Consider the following 11,755-nt stretch of genomic DNA (forward strand, 5'->3'; position numbering starts at 1 on the left):
TGTCTGAGCTGCGCAGCGGGCTTTGGACTTGGGGTGAGGGGCCGTACACAGCCTTTAGAGCCTCGTAGAAACCCAAGTCGCCAATGTCCGCGCTGAGCTGGATTCGTTGGCGAGGCTAGTCCACCACTCATTTTGGATCTCCCGGAGTTTGCGCTGAAGATGGCTGCATGCGCGACGGAAGGCTTGTTTCTTCTCTGGACAGGACGGCTTTGTAAGGTGAGCCTGGTGGGCAGCTTGCTTCTTTGCCAGCAGCTCCTGGATTTCCTGGCTGTTTTCGTCAAACAGTCCTTGTTTTTCCTGGAGGAGAAGCCAGTACCTCTTCAGTGGATTGCAGTATGGTAGTCTTCAACTGATCCCAGAGGGTTTCAGGGACGTGTCCGTGAGGCGGGTTGCATCGTCGAGCTTTGCTTTGAGGTTTGCCTGGAAGTTTCCTCTCGCTTCGTCTGACTGCAGGTTTCCAACATTGAACCTCTTTCTGGGGGCTTTATTGTTCCTGGGCTTTGGCTTGAAGTGAAGGTTGAGCTTGCAGCGAACCAGCCGGTGGTCAGTGTGGCATTCCGCGCTAGGCATGACCCTGGTGTGGAGCACATCTCGTTTGTCACTTTCTCGCACCAGGATGTAGTCCAGGAGGAGCCAGTGTTTGGATTGGGGATGCATCCAGGTGGTCTTAAGGCTGTCCCTCTGCTGAAAAAGGGTGTTTGTAATGACAAGCCGCTCTTCTGCGCAGAGCTCCAACAGGAGGCGCCATTGTCGTTGCACTTGCCGACGCCATGCTTGCCCAGGATTCCTGGCCAGGTTTCTGAGTCTTTGCCGACACGAGCGTCGAAGTCGCCCAGGATGACAACCTTGTCAGCTGTAGGGTGCGTTGGATGAGGTTGCGCAGGTGGGTGTAGAACTTGTCCTTTTCTGCTGGTTCCGCCTGGAGGGTTGGAGCATAGACACTGATGAGGGTGATGTGACGCTTGTTTTGAAGGGGAGTCGCATGGACATGATTCGGTCCGAGAGGCCTGTCGGAAGGTTTTCGAGTTTGGAGGCAATGAAGCTCTTGACCATGAAGCCTACACCAGATAGGCGTCGTTCATCCGAAGGCTTGCCAGACCAGTAGAGTGTGTAGCCCACGCCGCGTTCTTGGAGGCTGCCTACATCTGCCAGGCGGACTTCACTGAGAGCGGCTATGTCGATATCAAGTCTGAGGAGTTCATGTGCAATGAGGGCAGACCGACGTTCAGGTCGGTGGCTGTCAGCCTTGTCTAGCATGGTTCTGATGTTCCAGCATGCTAGCTTGAGTTTGTGAGCATCTTTGAGGGGGGGGGAGGACGTGGGGGGGGAGGACGTGGGGGGGAGGACGTGGGGGGGGAGGACGTGGGGGGGGAGGACGTGGGGGGGGAGGACGTGGGGGGGGAGGACGTGGGGGGGAGGACGTGGGGGGGGAGGACGTGGGGGGGGAGGACGTGGGGGGGGAGGACGTGGGGGGGGAGGACGTGGGGGGGGAGGACGTGGGGGGGGAGGACGTGGGGGGGGAGGACGTGGGGGGGAGGACGTGGGGGGGAGGACGTGGGGGGGGAGGACGTGGGGGGGAGGACGTGGGGGGGGAGGACGTGGGGGGGGAGGACGTGGGGGGGGAGGACGTGGGGGGGGAGGACGTGGGGGGGGAGGACGTGGGGGGGGAGGACGTGGGGGGGAGGACGTGGGGGGGAGGACGTGGGGGGGGAGGACGTGGGGGGGGAGGACGTGGGGGGGAGGACGTGGGGGGGGAGGACGTGGGGGGGGAGGACGTGGGGGGGGAGGACGTGGGGGGGGAGGACGTGGGGGGGAGGACGTGGGGGGGGAGGACGTGGGGGGGGAGGACGTGGGGGGGGAGGACGTGGGGGGGGAGGACGTGGGGGGGGAGGACGTGGGGGGGGAGGACGTGGGGGGGGAGGACGTGGGGGGGGAGGACGTGGGGGGGGGAGGACGTGGGGGGGAGGACGTGGGGGGGAGGACGTGGGGGGGGAGGACGTGGGGGGGGAGGACGTGGGGGGGGAGGACGTGGGGGGGGAGGACGTGGGGGGGGAGGACGTGGGGGGGGAGGACGTGGGGGGGAGGACGTGGGGGGGGAGGACGTGGGGGGGAGGACGTGGGGGGGAGGACGTGGGGGGGAGGACGTGGGGGGGGAGGACGTGGGGGGGGAGGACGTGGGGGGGGAGGACGTGGGGGGGGAGGACGTGGGGGGGAGGACGTGGGGGGGGAGGACGTGGGGGGGGAGGACGTGGGGGGGGAGGACGTGGGGGGGGAGGACGTGGGGGGGGAGGACGTGGGGGGGGAGGACGTGGGGGGGGAGGACGTGGACCTGTCCTCGGGCCTGCGCAAAAGAGCTTTTAGGTGGAGTGCAGTGTGCGCAGTACTGGCCCCACCCTTTACACCCATGGTTCGTGTGCCGTGGCCAAGCAAGCTGGGACGTGGCAGCGAGGTCCTTGGGTCGTAGGTTTTATATCGGAGTGGCCTTCTCCTATGCAGGTTTCTTACCCGGGCTGGAGGGGCCTGCCTCCTTGGATTATTAGTTATCTTATATAAAGAGGAAGATAAACAGGAACTTAAAATTGCCAATGAAGAAATATTCTTGGTGAAATTCAAGCAAATTACCAAAATATAACAGAAGCATTAATTTATGTCTAGTGACCGTCCAATAATATAATCTAAAATTAGGAAGAGCCAGTCCAATCCCTTTAGCTCTTTGACGATGAGCTTTACGGCGAGGGGAATTTCCCTTTGCCATATGTAAGATGATACAAACGAATCAAAAAGGATTTAGGGATCAAAATTGGTATGGATTGAAAAAGGTACAAAAACAGAGGTAAGATGTTCATTTTAATAGAATTGATCTGACCAATCATTGGGAATGATAAAGGCGACCATCTTGATAATAATTATTTTAATTGGGATTCCATTTGTAATTTGATGAATAAGATCTCCCTTTCTGCACGACATTATTTATGGCAATTTAAAGTGGTCCAGAGTACATTTATCTAAAGCTAAACCAGCTCATTTTTATTCTGATATCAATCCTCCATGTGGCAGGTGTAAAATTGCAGAGGCTTCCTTGGTTTTGCCTAGTGTATAAAGTTTAGAAAGTTGTTTTTTTACACTTATCATGATTCTCAAGGTTAAATGGAAACTTTGCCCCTTCATTGTTCTGTTTGGAGTATCTGACGATGTTTTAGACCAAAAAAATCACAGATGCTAAAATATCACAGCTGAGCACACAAATGCTGGAAGAACACAGCAGGCCAGACAGCATCTAGCAGAAGTGGTAGAGTCAACGTTGCGGGTCAGGATGATGACGTTTTATTGACTTCGTCTCAAAACAAGAATTTTATCTTTTACTTCATTGACAGCCAGACGTCCAATATTGATCAAATGGAAGGATAATTCTCCACTTACACAATGGTTATCTTTAAGTTTAGGAAAAAACTAGATATGTAAAGTGTCTTATTATCATGTTGGTGAAGCCATTTCTTGAATTTTTTTTTTAAATCATGGGGTCCTTTGATGGACCATTATCATAATCTAAAGTTTTAAGACTGATCTAAACTTCAATGTTGTGATGTTGGTTTCTGAGGTTATCACTTGATATCCACATGTTAGGTTTCTATCCTAACCGTGCTCAATGGAAGGGGCTCTGACCAAATGTTTTGTTTCTTCTTCTGCAATTGTATCTGAAAATATAACTAAGGTTTAATTTTGTGTAATTGTAAATTTCAATAAAAATATTTAAAAAGAAAAATAAGGTAACAGGTGGACACAATGAAGGCAAAATAGAAAGAAGCTGAGAAGTGATGGGTGGGGGGGGAGATGGTAAGAATGGTAGCTCACTAATAGGAGACAGAGGGACTAGGAAAGAGAGATAGGCGGAGGGACCTAACGAAAGCTGGAGAAGTCTGTTAATGGCCTCTGGGTGGAATAGAAGGTGTTTGGCAGGGCATGAGGACATGCACAGACGAACTCTGACCAACCATTTCAGTTCTGCGCCCATTCCCACAAAGATACGTGTCTCTACGGTCATGCACTGCCAAGCACAAGCCACCCACAAATTGGAGGAACAACACCTAAAATTCCTCTGGGCACTCTCCAACCAGATGGCATTAACATTGACCTCTCTGGTTTCCATTAGAACCCTCCCCTGTCATTCTCGCTCTTCCTCTAACCCTGTCTCCTTTCCACCAGCTCCACATCCCCTTCCCACTCCATTTAGAGAGATACCCTCTCCCCCAATATCCTCCCACCTGTGACTTTGCCTGGCACGCCACATCCACTGGCCTACCTTATTACTCACCTTTTAAATTTAATCACATCTTTTACAGAACATAGAACAAAGAGCACAGTACAGGACTTTCGGCCCAGTGTTGGGCCAACCTAATAACTGACTGCCTAGAATTTCTCTACTGCACAACCCCTCCATTTTTAATTTACTTTAGACATACAGCACAGTAACAGGCCCTCCTGTTCCACGAGCCCCTGGGTGCCCTAATATATCCCAATTAACCTATGATCCTGGTACGTTTTAAAGAGTGGGAGGAAACCGGAGCACCCAGAAGAAATCTCATGCAGACATGGAGAGAATGAACAAACTGCATACAGGCATCAGCAGATTCAAACCCAGGCTGCTGCTGCAGTAAAGGTGTTGCTCTAACTGCCTCATTAACAGTACTGCCTGCCCATGCATCTACCAAATCTCTTTCAAGATCCTATTGTACACACGCCCACCACTGTTGCTGGCAGCACATTCCATGCATCCACCACTCTGTGTGAAAAACCTACCTCTTGCATTCCCCCCCCACCCCCTTACTCCCAAGCACCTTAAATCTGTTCCCCCTCGTGTTAGCCTTTTCAGTCCTGGGGGTAAAAAGATCAATGCCTCCCATAATTTTGTACACCTCCATCAGATCACCCCACATCCTCCATCACTCCAAGGAGAAAGGACAAAGTTCACTCAACCCATCCCCATAAGACATGCTCTCCAACCGTGTAAATCTCCTCTCTGCCCTTGCTATGGCATCCACATCCTTCTGTAGTGAGGTGACCAGAAATTAACAGAATATTCTAAGTGGGGTATAACTTCAACATAACCTCACAGCTCTTGAACTCGATCTCATGGTGAATGAAGGCCAACGCACCGTACACCTTAACAACACAACCTGCTTGGCAGCTTTGAGGGCCCTAAGGACACAGACTGCAAAATTTCTCAGTTCATCAACACTGTAATATATATTTAAATTTTATCTACAATAATATGGTAGAAGCTAATTCTAGCCATTTAAACCCGTGCCACCCAATTAACCTCGATCCCTGTACGTTTTGGAGGTGGCAGGACAAGTTCAGAGAGATATGGGGCTACAGGCAGGTGGATCATGTGTGGAGTGGGATGTTCTGGTTGCCGTGGGCGAGTTGGGTCAAAGGGCCTGTTTCCACATTGGGGGGAACTCCACATCCTTGATCATTCTCTGACTGACCTCTGCCCAGGTCCACCCATTTCCCCCCCACTCCCTACTTATCAGACTTGGGGTCCCCGCACCATGCCCCTCCACTGACCTGCATGCACTCTGAGCACTGGTAATGGTGAACGCTATCCACCAGGGTGCTGTCGCTAGCCTGCTCCAGCTTCCCACAGGCTGTCCCTTCCTTGGTGTGTGTCCCCTGGTGCTGGAGCAGTTCCTCAGGTGTGTTCAGCAGCTGCCCGCACTCAAGGCACTGGAAGCGGCTCTCCTCCTCGCACGGGCCCACCTCCTTGACCTCGGGTTCGCCAAGCTCAGGGCACACATAGACGTGGAGCCAGACATGACTCTGCTGGTGGAGCAGCACCTCCTCCAGGGTGTTGTACAGCTGCCCACACTCTGAGCACATATACTGATGTTCGACCGCGGCCGTCTCCTCTGCCTCCATGTGAGCTCGCTTTGTGGGTACAGGGGGCTGAGATCCGGATCGGGGATGGGGGCTAATTGCCTTCTGTGTCACTGCAACAAAAAAAAACAGAAACCTAGAGGCTGCTCAGCTCCGAGCTCCCGATGTGCGTTTCACCTGACCTAGAACACTGAGCCCTCCCTTAATATTTAATTTAGACATACAGCACCGTAACAGGCCCTTCTGGCCCGTAAGCCTGTGCTGCCAAATATACCAATTAACATACCAAACCATAATTAGAATAGGAGCAGGAGTTGGCCACTCTGCCATTCAATGTGATCATAGCTGATCTGATGATAGCCTCATCTTCATCTGCCTGCCTTTTTCCCATATCCATCAAATTCCCCAAATTTGTAAAAATCTCTCCAACCCTGTCTAAAATGTATTTACTGAGGTGGTATCCTCAGTATCCAAGAAGCCACTTAAATGCTGTCAAACCTGCTTCCACCAATACCCCAGGCAGTTTGTTCCAGGTGCCCACCTCTCACTGTAGAACATTTGCACCCCCCCCTCCCCAACCAGCATCTCCCTGTGAGAAAGAAAAAATTCAAAGGGGAGCATACCCACCCCTTCCCTCCCCTCTCACCACCTCTTCTCCTTACCTCGTTCCCGCCCTTTTACCAGTCCTCCCTTTCCTACCATTCCTCTCTCCTGCAGTCCTCCTTCTCTCACTGCCCCTCCTCCATCTCCTCTGCTCCCTTCCCCCCGCCCTACTCCTCCTTCCCTTGTCCCCTCCCCTCCCATGTCTTCCTCCCCTGTCCTCACCCACCACCACCGTCCTCAACCCTATGTCCTCCTCCTCAACCCGCCCCCTCCTCCTCCCCCGTCCTGACCCCTCCCAGTCGCTCCTCCTCACCTCATCCTCACCCCCTGTCCTTAACCCCTCCTGACCCCTCCCAGTCCCCCCTCCTCCTCCTCACCCTCCAGTCCCCCCTCCGCCTCCTCTCGACCCCCTACACCTCACCTTCCCGCCGACCCCTCAGCCGCAGAGGCGGGAAGGTGAGGTGTAGGGGGTCGAGAGGAGGCCCAGGGCCTGAGTGAAGGCGGCGCAGAGTTCCCCCGCCCGCCACTGCTCTCGGGACCCAGGCCGCCGCCGCCACTGCCGCTTCCAACCGCCGCTCCGGCCTCACCCGCACCTCTGAGCCTCAAGCCTCGCGATTCTGCCCGTGCCGCGACGCCGCGCCCAATGGGAGCTGCGCTTCCAGTCGCTGGACAGGACTCCAAGTCCCAGCGGGGGCCGCGCGCGACGTCACATCCGCCCGGCAGCGGGAACCCGCCAACGGCCGTGCCGGCGGCTGTCGGTGCCACTGACCTGAAAGGCTTCGCTCCCAGGGTCTCGCCCCGACCCGCTGCGGTTGTCAGCCTCGCCCGAAAGACGTGTGCGGCCTGGGGCGGGGGGAAGCCACGTGCCGACGCGTACCGCGCAGGTGCGGCTCTTAGGGCAGGGCGGGCGGCTCCCACGTCACCGGTGGGTGGGGCGCGATGGGCGAGGTGCCGCGCGGCAGTAGGCGGGGTCGATGTGACGTCAGCAGCGGGCGGGGCTGGGGGTTGGAGGCGGCGTGCCGAGGTTCTGCAGACGTCTCCGGCAGGCAGGGCCCGGAGGTAGGAGGCGTGGCGAGGGTGGGCGTGGTCGCTTCGACGTCACTGGGAGTTGGGCCAGCGACTGCCCCTCAAGAGTATAAAGCTGGAGTTGGCCATGTGGCAGGTCGAGTTTGCTCTGCCGTTCTGAGACAGTGGGCAATTCGATGGTGGGCTCATCATCTATGCTTTTCATAATTTTATACATTTCTATAAGATCCCCTCTCATTCTTCTAAATTCCAGCCAGTACAGTCCCAAATGAGTCAATCTCACCTCATTCCTAGAATTAACCTGGTGAACATCCTCTGCACTGCCAGTACATTCTTCGATAGAGCAGGACTGCACGCAGTGCTCAAAATGTGGCCTCAGCAGTATCCTGTGCAGTTGCGGAATAACCTCCCTGCACTTCAAATCCCTCTAGGCCACCTTCCTGATAGCCTGCCGCACCTGCAAACTTATGAGAATCACGCTAGGCTGCGGACGCTGTGATCGTGGTAAACATGCCAAAATACCGGAGGAACTCAGCCAGTCTTTTCAGCATCAGTAAGAGATATTGCTGACGTTTCGGGCCTGAGCTCCTCTTCTTTTTTTTAAACTTTTTTTATTTTTCACACTATAAACCATATTGACCAAGATAAATACAGACATTTTTCTTCTTAAATATATACAGTGTCATTTTCTCCCCCTTTTTCCCCCCTCCCTTCCCTCCCTCCCTCACTCCCTTCCCCATTTATTTAAAGTTCAATCTATAAGATACATTAAACCCGTTAAACAATGTTGCCACTTAAAAAATATAAACAAGAAATTTTACAGTCAGTTCTTTTCGTTATCTTCTCCTGTTATTTTAGGTGGTGGAAGTCCTGGTAGGATTTCTCTATTCTATTTCATGTATGGCTCCCATATTTGTTCGAATATTGTAATGTTATTTCTTAAATTATATGTTATTTTTTCTAATGGAATACATTTATTCATTTCCATATACCATTGTTGTATTCTCAAGTTGTCTTTTAATTTCCAGATTGATATAATACATTTTTTTGCTACAGCTAGGGCTATCATAACAAATCTTTTTTGTGCTCCATCCAAATCGAGTCCAAATTATTTCTTTCTTATATTACTTAGGAGGAAGATCTCTGGGTTTTTTGGTATATTGCTTTTTGTGATTTTATTTAATATCTGGTTTAGATCTTCCCAGAATTTTTCCACTTTCTCACATGTCCAAATTGCATGAATTGTTGTTCCCGTTTCCTTTTTACAATGAAAACATCTGTCTGATACTGTTGGGTCCCATTTATTTAACTTTTTTAAAAAAAATTTTATTTTTCACACTATAAACCACATTGATCAAGATACATACATTTTCCTTTTCAAATATATACAGTGTCGTTTTCTCCCCCCCCTCCCCTCCCACCCTCCCTACCTCCCCTCCCATTCATTTAAAGTTCAGAATCTAAGATACATTAAACCCGTCAAACAATGTTGTCACTCAATAAGAATAAACAAGAAATTCCACTGAGTCAGTTCTTTTCATTCTCTTCTCCTGTCATTTTAGGTGGTAGATGTCCCTGGTAGGTTTTCTCTATTATGTTTCATGTATGGCTCCCAAATTTGTTCAAATATTGTAATATTATTTCTTAAATTATATGTTATTTTTTCTAATGGAATACATTTATTCATTTCTATATATCATTGTTGTATTCTCAAGTTATCTTCTAATTTCCAGGCTGACATAATACATTTTTTTGCTACAGCTAGGGCTATCATAACAAATCTTTTTTGTGCACCATCCAAATCAAGTCCAAATTCTTTGTTTTTTATGTTACTTAGGAGGAAGATCTCTGGGTTTTTTGGTATATTACTTTTTGTGATTTTATTTAATATCTGGTTTAGATCTTCCCAACATTTTTTCACTTTCTCACATGTCCAGATTCCATGAATTGTTGTTCCCATTTCCTTTTTACAGCGAAAACATCTGTCAGATACTGTTGGGTCCCATTTATTTAACTTTTGAGGTGTAATATATAGCCTGTGTATCCAGTTATATTGTATCATTATGTAACCTCGAATTTATTGTATTTCTCATAGTTCCTGAGCATAACTTCTCCCATGTTTCCTTCTTTATCTTTATGTTTAGATCTTGTTCCCATTTTTGATAGTTTTACCATTTGTTTCCTCATTCTCCTTTTCTTGTAGTTTAATATACATGTTTGTTATAAATATTTTGATTATCATTGTGTCTGTAATCACATATTCAAAATTACTTCCCTCTGGTAACCTCAGACTGCTTCCAATTTGTCCTTCAAGTAGGATTTCAGTTGGTAGTATGCCAACACTGTATCGTGAGTTATATTATATTTATCCTTCATTTGTTTAAAGGATAATAACTTATTTCCTGAAAAGCAATTTTCTATTCTTTTGATCCCTTTTCTCTCCCATTCTCTAAAGAAAAGGTTATCTATTGTGAAAGAGATTAACTGATTTTGCATCAGTATTAGTTTTGGTAGTTGGTAATTTGTTTTATTCCTTTCTACATGAGTCTTCTTCCAAATGTTGAGCAGATGATACAATACCGGTGAATTCCTACGTTGCACCAATTTTTCATCCCATTTATATAGTATATGTTCAGGTATCTTCTCCCCTATTTTATCTAGTTCTAATCTGGTCCAATCTGGTTTTTCCCTTGTTTGATAAAAATCTGATAGGTATCTTAATTGTGCGGCTCTATAATAATTCTTAAAGTTTGGTAGTTGTAAGCCTCCTTGTTTGTACCATTCTGTTAATTTATCTAGTGCTATAGGGCAAATAATAAGTTATGTAACCAAGATGAAGAAGGACTACAATCAGGAAACAGAGCAGTTAACATATATATAAGATATATAACAATTACAGCACGGAAACAGGCCATTAGGCCCTTCTAGTCCGCACCGAACCAAACACTCCTCTCTAGTCCCACCTACCTGCACAATGACCATAATCTCCACCTTTTTCTCATCCATATACCTGTCCAACTTTTTCTTAAATAATAAAATTGACTCTGCCGCCACTATTTCTCCCGGAAGCTCATTCCACACCACTACCACTCTCTGAGTAAAGAAGTTCCCCTCATTTTACCTCTAAACCTCTGCCCTTAACTCTTAACTCATGTCCTCTTGTTTCAATCTTTCCTACTCTTAACGGAAATAGTCTATCCACATCCACTCTGTCTATCCCTTTCATAATCTTAAATACCTCTATCAAATCCCCTCTCAACCTTCTACGCTCCAAAGAATAAAGACCTAATCTGCCCAATCTCTCCCTGTACTCTCGATGCTTAAACCCAGGTAACATTCTGGTAAATCTTCTCTGCACTCTCTCCACTCTGTTTATATCCTTCCTATAATTAGGCGACCAGAACTGCACACAGAACTCTAAATTAGGCCGCACCAATGCCTTATACAATCTCATCATCACTTCCCAACTCCTATATTCCATGCAATGATTGATAAAGGCCAGCATACTAAAAGCCTTCTTCACCACCCTATTCACGTGAGTTTCTACCTTCAGGGAACGATGTACCGTTACTCCTAAATCTTTCTGCTCTTCTGTATTCATCAATGCTCTCCCATTTACTACGTATGTCCTGTTCTGATTCTTCTTACCAAAATGAGGCACCTCACACTTATCAGCATTAAATTCCATCTGCCATTTTTCAGCCCACTTTTCTAAGCAGCCCAAATCCCTCTGCAATCCTTGAAAACCTTCTTCATTATCCACTATTCCACCTATCTTAGTATCGTCTGCATATTTACTAATCCAATTCACCACCCCATCATCTAGATCTTTAATGTATATAACGAACAACAATGGGCCCAATACAGATCCCTGAGGCACACCACTGGTCACCGGCCTCCAACCTGACAGACAATTATCCACTACCACTCTCTGGCCTCTCTCCTTCAGCCAATGTTCAATCCATTTGACAATCTCAAAATTTATACCTAAAGACTGCACCTTCCTAACTAACCTTCCATGTTGTACCTTATCGAAGGCCTTACTGAAGTCCATATAGACAACATCCACTGCGCTATCCTCATCCACATTCCTAGTCACCTCTTCAAAAAATTCAATCAGATTGGTCAAACAGGACCTTCTGCCCACAAATCCGTGTTGAGTGCTCCTGATCAGACCCTGTCTATCCAGATATTTATAAGTACTATCTCTAAGAACTTTCTCCATTAATTTACCTACCACAGACGTCAA

At 48.8% G+C, this 11,755-nt stretch overlaps 1 pseudogene; it reads right to left on the bottom strand.

Moving 5' to 3' along the window:
- Positions 1 to 7,061, bottom strand: part of LOC138764335 (zinc finger protein 574-like) — a 13,106-nt pseudogene extending 6,045 nt beyond the window's left edge.
- Between the last annotated feature and the right edge of the window lie 4,694 nt (positions 7,062 to 11,755).

The sequence above is a fragment of the Narcine bancroftii genome, chromosome 5, assembly GCF_036971445.1.
Source record: "Narcine bancroftii isolate sNarBan1 chromosome 5, sNarBan1.hap1, whole genome shotgun sequence".
Taxonomy (NCBI): Eukaryota; Metazoa; Chordata; class Chondrichthyes; order Torpediniformes; family Narcinidae; genus Narcine; species Narcine bancroftii.